Here is a 13,878-nt window from a genome sequence, read left to right as displayed (position 1 = left end):
CCTCTTGTCCAAATTGTTGATGAAGATATTAAAGAGCACTCGCCCCAATACTGAGACCTGGGGAACACCACCTATGACTGTACACCACCTGGATTTATCTCCGTATCGTATTATTCACCACCACTGTCTGGGCCTGGCCATCCAGCCATTTTATCCATTGAACAGTACACATCAAGCCACGAGCAGCCAGTTTCTCCAGAAGAATGCTGTGAAAAATGCTGCAAAAGGCTTTACTTAAGTCCAGATATACAATATCCACAGTCTTTCCCTCCTCAGCTAAGTGGGTCGCCTTGTCATAAATGGAGATCAGGTTAGTCAAACAGGACCTGCCCTTCACAAATCCGTGCTAGCTATGCCTGATCCTCTGGCTGTTCTGCACATGCCATGTGATGGCACTCAAGATGATCACCCCCATGACCTTCCCCAGCACTGAGGTGAGGCTGACTGTCCTAGAGATCCCTATATTCTCCTTCCAATCTATCTTGTAGATGGGTGTCCCATTTGCTAAGTTCCAGTCAGCTGGGACCTCCCCAGGGAGCCAGGGCTTCTGGTAAATGATGGAAAGTGGACAGGTGAGCTCTTCCATCAGCTTTCTCAGTACCTCTGGGTGGATCCCATCCAGCCCCATAGACTTGTGTATGTCTAAGTGGTATAGCAGGTGGCTGATGATTTCCACTTGGATATAGGGGCTTCATTCTGCTCCCCATTTCCGTCTTCCAGTTCAAGGGGCTGGGTACCTGGAGAGTGACTGGTTTTACTATTAAAATCTTGGGAAAAGAAAGCATTAAGTACCTTAGGTTTCTCCTTTGCCCTTTCTCTCCCTGAGGACTTGTGGAGGAGCTGGAAGATAGTGGAGAATGAGAGGAGCTTATGCTTCTTCGTCACCAACTTAGTCCAGGCATGTCTGTGTGGGTGCCAAGCAGATGACAGACACAGGGAAATACCCATTCCCCACTAAAACAAACCCCAGAGAGATCAGCATTTAGTGGCTGTGCATCATGACCCAAGTGCAGAAGAGGTAGCTCTTCCTGGAGGAGCTCTGAGTTATGATGCTTCTCGTGGCCTCAGCTGTCTCCAGTCCCATCTCTGTGACAGAGAACAAGGGCTTCCAAGGGGTACTTACCAGAGGTCAGAGAAAATTTCAGGTCTTTGTGGGGTCCTGCCACCTGCTTATTCTTTCCACATTCAAGGTAATACAATTTTCTAGTGGTTGAGCCTGGCTGGATGTCAGGTGCCTACCAAAGTCACCCTACCATTTTCCCTCCTCAGCTGGACAGGATAGAGAAAATATAATGACAGTCTCATGGGTTGAGGTAAGGGCAAGGAGGCATCACTCACCGGTTACTATAATGGACAAAACAGACTCAGCTAGGGGAAATTAATTTATTACCAATCAAGTCAGAGTAGGGTAATGAGAAATAAAACTACATTTAAAACACCTTCTCCCCACCTCTCCCTTCTTCCTGGGCTCAATTTCACACCCAATTTTTTCTACTTCCTCCCCCATAGTGGTGCAGGGGGGCAAAGACTGAGGGTTGTGGTCAGTTCATCATATGTTACATCAAAGGGAGGACTCCTCATACTCTTCATTTGCTCCAGTGTGGGGTTCTTCCCATGGGAGACATCCTTCCACAATCTTCTCCAACATGAGTCCTTCCAGTGGGCTACAGTTCTTCATTAACTGCTCTAGTATGAGTACCTTCCACAAGGTGCAGTCCTTCAGGAACAGGCTGCTACAGTGTGGGTCCCCCATGAGGTCACAAGTCCTGCCAGCAAAGCTGCTCCAATGTGGGGTCCTCTCTCCACAGGTCCACAGGTCCTGCCAGGACCCTGCTCCAGTGCAGGCCTCCCGTGGAGTCACAGTCTCCTTTGGGCATCCACCTGCTCTGGTGTGGGATCCTCCACAGGCTGCAGGAGCATCTCTGCTCCCCCATGGCCCTCCATGGGCTGCAGTGGAAGAGCTACCTCACTATGCCCTTCCCTACAGGCTGCAGGAGAATCCCTGATCCAGCACTTGGAACACCTTGTCCCCTCCTTCTTCACTGACCTTGGTGTGTGCAGAGCTGCTCCTCCCACGTATGCTCACTCCTCTCTCCCAGATTGTTGAACAGTTTTTTTTTCCCCCTTCTTAAGTCTGTTGTCCCAGAGGCACTGCCACCACCACTGATGGGCTCAGCTTTGACCAGCTGTGGGTCTGTCCTGGAGCTGCCTGGCATTGGCTCTGTTGGACATGGGGGGAGTTCTGGCAGTTTCTCACGGAAGCCACCTCTGCAGCCTCCCACTACCAAACCTTGCCATGTACACTCAGTACAGGTTTCTTATGTCTAGGACTGTTCCACTAAAAAGCGAGGGAATATTCCTCCTTCTGCCGTCTGTCCCTTTAAAGGTAACAACAGGCTCCAAAGAGACAGTTTCTGAAGGAGTATTGAGCTATTTCATTACATAAATAGCAATTCCTTGTACAAAATAACTTCACATAGATTTACTGCTGGGATGACACTGGATCTGTCTTCAGGTCCTTCAAGTCAGTCTCTATAAGTGGATCCTGCTACTTTCACAGTCTGCCAATGCAATCACAAGAGATTCCCAGACCTCAGTTTCATAGGTTTTCCATTTACACATAGGAAATGGCACCTTTTACTTCTATCCTGTTTCTGAGTCATATTAATAAGTTCAACTGCTTTATGTATTACCAGTTTCAAAGCTGTTCTGTTTTTCAAATCACAACTGTTTTCATGTCAGCAAAAGAATTTCAAACCACAGGAAATTCTGAGGATGAAGTACAAATATACACTTAGACAGAGCTATCAGGAAGCAGAATCAAACCTGCAGTTGGAAAAATATGAAAAGAATGTCACTGCTTTCATACTCCACTTTTAATTTCATCATTCTTTAAAGACATAAATGAACAAGATTAATAATTCAGACAGTAAAGGGAAGCCTCTGAAAACCCTGAATAATTCAGAAGTTCTGACATTATATAGCCTTTGTCATACTGATCCATCCACCCTGGGTAAGATGATGAGGAGAGAGTGAAGTGACCAACCCATTCTCTCACAACCCTCTCATATTACGGTTTATGGATAACAAAACTCTGCAAATCAGAAGGTCACAAAAAGAGAAAAAGCAGCTCATGTTCACCAGTGGTCTGGGCCAGCAAGATGATGAGAAAGGGCAAACAGGAGCATGATAAGCACAGTGTTAAAACTACAATACCTGACCTGCAGCCGAAGAAAATCCACTCCTTTGACTTACCCAGGCTCTAAGCATGAGGTCTGTGAAAGATTTAAGAAATTCAGATAATATCCATCATACAGAAAACATTTTAAAAGTAATCAAGGTTTGCCAAACTGAGAGTGAGCCTGATATATACACATATATTTCTTTCAATAGAGCAGCAACTAGAATTTTCGTCTCCTATAAGTAACATGCATTTGCCTCATCCATCTAACTAAATTAAAATCTTTCTGTATCATAATGATAATGAACTATAAATACCTTCCTCTCTTTCACCACTTTTTCAGTTCTGGTCATTGTTTTGGGTCACAGGTTATATAGATGGATACTACAGAGAAATGTAAGTTAATGAACTTAAGAAACCTTGTCTTCTTAAGAATAAATATTTGAGATTTCTGCTAGGACTCCTGGCATAAAATATTCCAGAATGAGAATCATCCACCATTTGCCTGGCTGTAGAATTTGGGCTCCAGTCCCGTATACACATATTTTGTGGCTAATCCTTTAGAGAGAAAGCCAGAGGAGGCTTTCAGAAAAGAGTTATTTCCAGCTAGGAAGGCACCATCAGGGACTTTAAGATATTTACCACCACTCAGGACAGTGGGCAGAGGGGCAAAGGGAACAAATAGAGCTAAACACCATGAGGCATACTCAGGCTGAGATTTTGAGGAGCAAGGAGGTCCTGTAGCAGGACTTTGCTTACCCAGCATTAAACAGAGGAGACATCTCTGACTAAGGTGGTTGTCCAGACTCTTTTGTAGTCACTTGAGTTTATGAACATCTGGAAAAGAGGGAAAGTAAATTCAATTTGGAGGTCCTTGAGCAGACTCTTCAAAGGTTGCCCAATGGCACTGCCATAAGGATGACTTGATCCAATATTTGGGGCTTTGAGCTTCCACAGACCGAGGAATAAGAACTGAACATTCATATCATCTAGTGAACCATTTAGATACAGGACTCTTTCCTGACCTCTGGAGGAGCACAACAGTAGGGCTTTAAGTCTTTATCTGGAGCATATATCAAAGGCTCTGAAAGGTGGAAAGGAGGATCAAATAGGTCCTTAAACCTAATCAGCTGCTGCTAGGCAGGCAGATATTTCACTTGGGGCATCTGCATTAATAAAGGTAAAAGCCTTCTGAGGCCAGACAGAAGACTGAAAACCACTTTTTACTAATCCTTTCTTAGAAAGTAAGTCCTCTATAAAGCAGAAGTAAGTGTTCCTCTAGGTTCCTCAAACCCACCCATTGTTACAGCTCAAAAAGGCAATGAAAAGCACAAGGGACTAGGTTAGACAAGTCTTTTCTATGCTAACACTTAACTCACTTCAGCAGTTTCTACAGAACACTTAAATGGGACCAGAATGGAAAGCAAGTGTTCCCCCAGCAAAGGAGGAGCTCTCTGGTTCAGGCTTTCAGAGTGTCTTCCCAGTGCAGTTCTGCATACGAACTCGTGTGGGTATGGCAGTATTTCAAACTACCGAGAGGTCTCTTTCACAGAACAGTCTGTGCATCTGCCAGGCATCCACTCTTGGCCAGCCTACACCCTTTCCTAGCAGGACTGTGAATTCCCACGTCATGGAGATCCTTCCCTTCCCAGGCTTTTCTACTTGCTTCTTCCCATATGCTTTAGTAGCTCAGCAATTCTTCTGCAACTAAACCAAAAAATAAGTCCCCAAGATGATTGACATCCAGTCATTGGCACACATTTACAGGCTTTTACACATAGGGTGGCATAGAGAGGTGCAGAGGATATGCTGTTACATGATGGATGTGAAAGATCAAATGACACTCTGTGTTTCTTCATAGTGCCTCCCTCTTATTGCCACAAGACCATCCCTTTCCTCAGACATCAAGTGAGACAGACAAGCCATAGAGATGATGATACAGTCTTGTTATTACAACCTTCTAGAGAAAGAAAACCATGTTCCAGTCACTTCACTATTTTCATCAGGAGTCAATGACCCAATCCTGCAGCTGAGAAGAAAATTTATGTTTCAGAAAACCCACCACAAACTGTTGGAAACACTGTAAGTATACAATGTGCCTGGTTTTCTTCCAATAAGTTAATTATCTTCCTTCCACAAAAAAAAAACAAGCAAGCATCCCTTGAGTTCCCAAAGGCAATCCTTTGAGAACAATGGACATTTGATAGACTTCTGTGCTCATTAAATATATAGTAAAGATGGAAAAAATTCCCATAAAGCCTGAAAAATATTTAGCAGTGACGGAAAGTCAGTAAAATTATGACCATCATATAGCTGTTATGTTATCCTGATAGCTCTCAGTATGCGAAACTATCAGCTATCAAATATCTGAGCTCAAAAGTACAGCCTCCAGCTACAGATCCTATATTACACATCTCTGTGCAATACCAGGAAGAATTCACACGCTGCTGTTGCTGCTGTCTCTGCAGGAATCCCTCTGCTTCTATGTCTAATTCTGCTTTTGTCCTGTGGATGTGATGCAAGAAATGCCAAGCACAGCTCCCAATGCATAAACATATTATGTGGCGCGGTAAGAGAAGTACCTCACAATAGCCCAGTTTGGAAGTATTGACCAAAAATTTGCTTCCTAATAACTAAGAGCTGGGACTTTGACCCTTCTACAGAAGCAAGGAGAGCAAACCATGGCTTTAGGCTTGAGCAGTTGCATTGAACTTAGCACCACTCCAGTGACTGGGCCACATTAGATATGCTTTATGCCCTCGTAGCCTGTGTTCTCTACAGATTTTTTCACTTTGATTTACCTTTTGAAAAGGAGCGCCTGCTCACCGCGTCCTCACTTTTGCTTCACCGTGTCTATTGCTGACTCAGAATTTGCATGTTGGAAAAACCAAGCTCAGTTCAGTGCCTGAAATAAAAATAAAACCTCCCTTCAAATGGCGCAAAGCTGCTTAAAAATGTTAATCTCCCTCATTTTTATGATGTGTTTAATATTAAATGTTCCCATATGGGTACAACACAGCAAACCATGTCCTTCCATTTAAATAGCCTGTTTACTTTAAAATCTGAAACTAGCTACAAATTTGAACCCTTTTTGTTTTTGTCCACCTGGAAAAAATTATTAAATTCTTAAGTGTGCATTGTAATAGGAGCAAACACCGAAGAGTGTGAATTCTTAGGTTTCAATATCTATTTTTAAATTGTTTTGCATGTAAGCTTTTAATTTAGATTTAATAAGATTCTAATTGCATTTTTTTAAAAATACCAGTTGATTATTAAAGACATATTTCTGTAGGATTAGCTTACACAGTTTAGAATTTTAAAATATTGTTTTAAATAATAATTTAGTATTCTGTGATTTATGCTACTAAATTTAAATATAGTCAGTGTAAAATAATTACAGAATGATTGCAAGAAATAAACTTATTGAAGATTAACCATTTCATGAGAGATGCACATCTCCTGTACAATTATTCAATGTCCTTAATGTCATCAGAAAGCTGTGGGCAATTAATGTATGAAGAGTGCTTAGTTATAATTTAACATATTGTGCAATTAAAGCCAATCAAAAGTTTTGTCATTTTCCATATAGCTCAGAAGCAGGAAGAAAACGTATTAGAATGTTAACGAAATGAGCTGTGTAATTTCAATTCTCAGGTCTGTCTCAGCTGCTTTTTGCCACTTCAGCAGTGCAAAAGAGCCAGAGACCCAGCAGTCTTGCTCTCCTGATGGTCTTTCCTCAGGGGAAATACTTGGTAATTCAAAGCAGGAATAGTGGCTGTGTGCCACCTTCTCTTCTTCAGCTGGAGGGTGTAGTATCAATACCACATTCCTCTCTTGCTGCCAGATGTACTCTTCAGGGTCACAAGTAGCCAAGATTAGTTTATAATAGCTTTACAGCAGCCTAAAGATCTATAAAGTAATTTTTGCCTTGCTAATCTGGCACTGCCGACTACTACCTGGGCCTTTAAGCACAGGAAGGTCTTAATTAATTGTTGTCTTGGGCTAACTGTAGGCTTTAGACCTGGATTGAAAAGCCATTAAAGTTACCAGGAATCCATTGCTCACCCTCACTGGAAGCTGCGCAGACCCTCAGCATGTTGCACGCTCCATGGAAACACCGCTAGCACCGCTCTTTTGGCAGGCAAGCATCTCCTAGAATAGTTATTACAACAGATATTGTGGAAGAACTGCACAAGCAGAGAGGTTAATGAGATAACCTCTTTCTTCTTTTTCACCAATTTATTTTTGCGTTTTCATAAATAATACTTTTTTCCACTCACTATTGTTGTGACACCCCTCACTGTAGTCCCCCAAATATTATTTAGAACATTCTCTTTAGGAGTTTTAAGGTAGAAACTGTCTTTTGCTCTGTTCAGATTAAGTCACATGTTTTGATTTTTGCCATTAACTTTATGTCTAAAACATGAGCTAAATCAGGCATCCAAGAGCACATCCAACATTCAAGAGGCACTGGGCATTGGAAGAACCACTAAAGATAACATCTGCCTGTACTGCCCCAAAAAGAAGAGCACTGCAGAACAGCATCAGAATTACTTCCCTTAAGTGCTTCTAAATATGTTAGAGGCACCTTCTGTACCACCTTCCTTTAGTGCTAGTTCATAAGAGAAATGTAATATTTGACATCTTTATTTGACTTAACACCACTTCATGTCAAAAGTTAAACTTACAAAACTGCTGTATGTGACAAGTCAGCCAAGCACATATCCCTCTGCACACCATCAGGAACCTCCAAAGAGCTGGAAGACTTCTGGCGATCCACATCATCACAGGCTCAGTAACTGCTTGAGACCGCACTGATGATGGAGCTGTGTTCCACTGCCATGAATCACTCTTCAAGTAATTAAAACCATTATTCAAGTCAGAACACAACAAAGAATAAAAGCCTGGAACCCCTGGTTTTGATGCTTGATCAAAGCCCTTGCTTCTGGTGCAATGTGGTGGCACTAGCCTGCCGGGCTGCTGAAGGCAGCTATCAACCACTGCAAACATGCCAAGAGCCCAGTGCAGGTTGGTAATGGCAACAATCCTTCACAAAACAGAGGTTTATTTGGAGCTGAAATACGATTGATGTCATTGTTTTCTAGGCTTTTGAAAATTAATGAAGACTAAGCTAATCAGCCTGGTCTGTCTTTATATTTACTGAAGAGCAATATGTCCACTGGGGAAAAGATTAATGGGAATGTGGGCATGTTGCTCAATGGAGTAAGGGACTGAGTGACAACAGGCTTGAAAAAGGCAAAGGTACTCCGTCTCTTTTTTTCTCCTCATTTTTCAATGGGAAGATATGTCCCAGGCATTGCAGCCCCTGAAGGCTACCAGCAGAGTCTATGGGAATGACTTGGAATCTGCAGTAGAGGAAGGCAGGGTCAGGGACAACTTCAGCAAACTGAGCACATGCAACCCATGGGAGCAGATCAGCTGCATCTAAGGGTGCTGAGGGAGCTTTCTGACATCATTCCAAAAAGAGCTGTCATCTTTGAAAGGTCACTGCACTCAGAGAAAAAAAAGTCAACATCACACCCCTCTTCAGAAGGGGCAGGCAGAGTGACTTAAGTCATATAGCCTCACTTCAACCCCTAGGCACTTTATGGAGCAAATAATCTGGGAAGCCGTTGCTGATCACATGAAAAGCAAGAAGGTGAAGGGGATCTAGCAAGGGCAAATCACGCCCAGCCAATCCCATAAATTTCCATGATGAACTGACAGGCTCAATGGACAACAGAAGAACAAAAGGTGTTGTACATCTTGACCGCAGCAAGGCTGATACTGTTCAGTCTTAACTAATGACTGAAGACACTCAGCCTCTTTGCAGGTGATAGCAGGCACTATGGAGGAGCGCAGGCTGCAGTTCAGAGGGACCTGGACAAGCTGAAGGAATTGCACTGATAGGAACCTCATGGGGGCTAAGGCACATACAAAGTCATGTATCTGTGAGGGAATAGCTCCAGGCAGCAATAAGGGCTGGGGCTCAAGTGTCTGGAAAAGCTTGGCAGAAAAGGACTGGCGCATCCTGATGGACGATATGCTGAATGCAAATTGGCAGTGTCCCTTTGCAGCAAAGAAGGTCAACTGAACTGTATTGGCAAGAATTAATACTGTTTCTGTAAGTCAAAATGTTTGTCTCTATTTGCCCTTGTGAGACTGCACCTGGAGTAGTGCACCCAGTTTTAGGCTGCTCAGTACCACAAAGACATGGACATGCTGGGGTGAGCCCAGTGGAGGGCCAGAAGGATGAGCAGGAGACCAATCCCCAGGATGCACAAGAAGAGGCTGCATGAACTGGGTTTTTTCAGTTTTCTGAGCAGAAGGCTCGAGTGGACCTTACTGTTGCCTGTAGCTAGCTCATGAAAGGGAATATGAAAGACAGAGGGAGCCTCTCCTCAGAGGCCCATAAGCACAAAATAAGATGTAAGAGAAGCCAGTTGGAGCTCAGTTGTGTCAGAAATTCTGATCACATAAAAGGAGAAAACTTTTTACCACAAGGCTGATCAAACACTGGAATAGGCTTCCCAGGAGATTTTCAAACAGCAGGCTGGACAAGCCCTGAGCAACTGGCTTGTCTTTGAGCCAGGAACTGGCTTAAATGAACTCTAGAGTTTGCTTCTAACCTGCACCACTCTGTGGTTCTGTTCTAGGAAAAGACAGGCACAGATGCATTTGCATCGCTGGGGATGCCCATTTTTTTTCATCAAATATAAACGGAAATGAAGCTGACTAGCTTAGGCATACACTACCCACATTTAGATGGGGTCAGTTACAAGAGGGAAATAGCACTTTTAGAAAAGAAAACTTCAGTAAAATAGAGACACTGTGAAGCATTAGAGTTTAGTAAAGTACGTACTGCTACATACAGTTATCCTTGAAAAAGTCCCTAGTTGAAGGAGATGCTTTAACTATTAGTTTCTTTCCTATCTCCTATGCCATGCTGGAGATAGGAGAATTCAATGGCAGCATGGGCTTACAAAACCAGAAATGTATTTGAAAAATATAACAGATTATTATATACTTTATATGTACATATACAATCCACAATATAGAAAAACATACATCCTTAGTTGTGGGTTTCAAACAATTTGAGTAGTGTAAAAACAATTTTCTATACTGTTCCAAAGGCCGTCTTTAAAAATCAGGAATTCCATCGCTAACATGATTAGATCCCAATTTAAATGAGAAAGGATCATATAAGATACAGGACACTTTGCATAAAAAAATCTTGATTCTGAAGTTTTCTTTCCTCGTTTTTTTTCCCAGAGTCTAATTTTACTGCTTTTTAGGTCTGTTGTACATCCCTTTCTCCAAAATATCCTGCAGTGAGGCTGACTGGGAAAGGGCTGTGGGAGTGTTTCAGTCTGTGTGATTAAAGCAGACTACTAAGATGTGCATTTTAGTTTAGTTGGTAAATTGCATTACTTTTTCTAATTTAAATATATATTCAGGTTTGATTTGGGGAAGGAAGCAGAATTTTTGACTACTAACACTACAGTTTAGACTCGAAGACCTATATTGCCTTCTACTTGTGTCCATCACTTTCCATATTCTGTAGATAACTTCCTGAAGAACTTTTCTCATTGTTTAGGCATTTCAGCTGAGTGCTTAAGGTGAGGTAGTGTAAACCAAGTCCTACATGGTTACGTGGCAGTGTATTGTGATTTTCTGTTATGGAGTTGTGCCATTTTACTAGATTTCCTGTGTTGTTATTTTTAGAAGGAACATCAGGAAGGGTATTGGCTCACACTCTTGACATATTTAATGACCTTATTCCTACTTGATAGGGACAAATTCCAAAGAATTTCTTTTACCTATTGCACCCTTCTCTGAAGCATGAAGTGTTTCTTGTATGTTTTCTGGGAACATAATCTGGAAAAAAAATCCCAGGCTCATCCACACAGAAGATATTAATATTAGGTTATTTATGAGCAGCAAAGGGCAAGAGGGTATGGCATGTAATTATTTGAACATCTGATTTCTACAATAACAACACCTCATACCTGAGAAATTGAGTACATACTTTAAAACTGTTACTTATTCATCAAATGAGTCTGGTTTTGGATAAGAATGACCCATGTGTATGTCTGTACTACATTTCCTGTAAATGGTAATACTTATATGGAAACCGGAATACTTCTGAGACTTTTGAAAGATGTGCTATATTTTGCTTTGAATATCTAATTTGGCCAATTTCCCAGGCCACTAAACACTTTCTAGACTTGGGTAGCATTTTCTCTATGATGTCTCCCTGCATTTCCTGACACTACCTAGAATGTGGAATTGAAGTATTAATAAAGCTACAAATCACTTGCAAAGTACTTACCCCCTCCTTCCCCCCAAATAATTTAGCATTCTAAATATAACTTAAATAGAAAGAACTTCTTACAGTACTTCTGGGGTAGTTTTGCAGGCTTTGCATCTTGCCCTGTTATTTTCATCTGTTAGAATAGTTTTTAATTGATAGTATTTTACAAGTGAAGTTTAGTTAGTTCAGAGGAAACTTTGGGTACTCATGTAAAGAGCTGGTGCAAAAATTATACCACAGTTCTGTATTTTTCAAACAAACTCAGTCTACATAAATCACAGACCTTCAGATGCTGCAAATCAGCACAGCACTACTGCAATCAGCTTTATCAGCATCTGGGTCTCTGGCATGGATAAAGCCTTTCTTGTTGAATTAATAGTACTTCTTCTTGTCAGCATCTCACTCCCAGACAGTCATTCTCAAGAGCACTGATTATGGCTGCTCAAATATTTTGTGACTACAGAAGTAGATTAATAATGACAGGCCACACAGTAATGATATCTCTTTCATGTCTTCTTTTTTTGTTGCAAGGAACAGGTGGACCCAGGTCCCAGCCCCATATTTCATCAATTTTGTCATTTCAAGAAGCAAAAGGGCAACTTTTAATCAAACATCAGTATTATGCAGGTTGAAAAATAGAAAAAGCCTTCTAGTGGGATTACTCTGTAAATACTGAAATAGATTTTCTGTAGATTACAGCCTCTCTAGTGGACACACATAATAATAGGAAAGATGAACTCATCAGGAGCAACAGAGCTATAGTGCATCCTACCCCTAGGTAGGATAATGGATGAGGTGATGTCTTAGATCCTTCCAGACATATTTTCCTGAATCATTAATACTACCAATTATCCTTCAGTGTATGTGAATACTACATCTCTTTCCTATGTGCCATGTTAAAACATTTGCTCCATTTAGATCTCCCTCTCTGATATTGCAGTATCACATTCAGTCCTTATTTGCAGTCGGTCATTATGAAAATCTGTGATCGTTAATTTACAGCATCTCTTCTGAAATGTCTAAATACCATAAATTTATTAATTCAGGCTTTCAAACAGACCAAAATGTTGTTCTCATTTAACCAGAATTAAAGACATGTTACAAAGCACTAAATTATCAGAGGTAAGGGAGCAACCCAAATTGAAGTCCATAGTTAGCTGTGTATGTGGTCACAGATACTGTACCAGTGAATGGTGAATGATTCAGCCTCCCTCTGGAGGGATTATATGCAGGAATCCCTGCACAATTCTGGGTACTTTAATACCAGAAAAAGGCAACAAAAATATGGGTATGTGGAAAAAATAAAACACCATAAAAATAATTGAACAGCTGGAGGGTTTGATTTATGAAGAGATATTAAAGGAATGATGTTTGATTGGCGGCGCGATGTACAAAACCCGTATGTTAAACACTTTCAAGTATCTGAAGAGTGTAAACAGCAAGCAAGGGAAGAAATAACCGGGCTAGAACAAGAAGGTGTAACTAAAAATCAGAAAATAAATATATTAGGGGAAGTTCTTAACATTGAGCTCTGTTAATTACAGATAAGTATCTGAAGAAAAGCAGCGGGAGTCTTCTTGTTCCTAATAACTTAGAGACTAAACTGGAGAAATCACTGAAAAAAATTAAATATCTATTTGGGGCTGGCAGGAGAGCTTGACAGCTATTATTGCTTGATAATATCTTCCTTTATGATATTTATAAATCAAAATGCAAAAGACAAGTGGTCATTCAATGAATTGAAATAACCATTTACCTCAATTAACCCTACTTGTCTAAAATGTTAGAGCAAACAAAATACCACTCTTATGAAACTTTCCTCATAAACACTTCCTGAAGATATTGTCTGTCAGATATTTTTCAAAAAATAAAACAAGTAGCACTGCACATTTAAAACAAACCAACAAACAAAATTGTTCCTATGCAATTGTTTAGGACACAAAGTTGGAACTACTAACAGGAAACCAGTATCTTCTGCATTTGTAATCCAGAATTCAGTGATTCTTCTTTTCCTATGCAGCTTCAGAAATGTTCTTTTGTACTTCTTTGCTACTCAGCCTTGCTGTTGTAAGAACAAAAGTTTGTTCCTTGTCAAAAAGCTGGAGTTCCCATTTATTTGCAAAAGAGGAACTTGATATTCCCACTCCTCTTACACAAAGCCCTATCATTATTTACTAATTCCCTTAGTCTTGCTTCTGTGTTTTAGAGATGGATTAGAAGGTGCAAAAGATAAAAATGTACTCTAGGTGAACTCCAGGGAAAATTCCCCTCAAAAAAAAATCTGCTTTGGAAATAATTAGACCGAAACTCAGCCAAATAAAGGACATAAGAAACACAGAATGGGTTGGAAGAAACAGTTTGGGTTGGAAAGGACTTTTGAAGG

Source organism: Corvus cornix, chromosome 3, assembly GCF_000738735.6.
Source record: "Corvus cornix cornix isolate S_Up_H32 chromosome 3, ASM73873v5, whole genome shotgun sequence".
Lineage (NCBI taxonomy): Eukaryota > Metazoa > Chordata > Aves > Passeriformes > Corvidae > Corvus > Corvus cornix.
The sequence above is the reverse complement of the archived record's forward strand: the minus strand, read 5'-3'. Positions refer to the sequence as shown.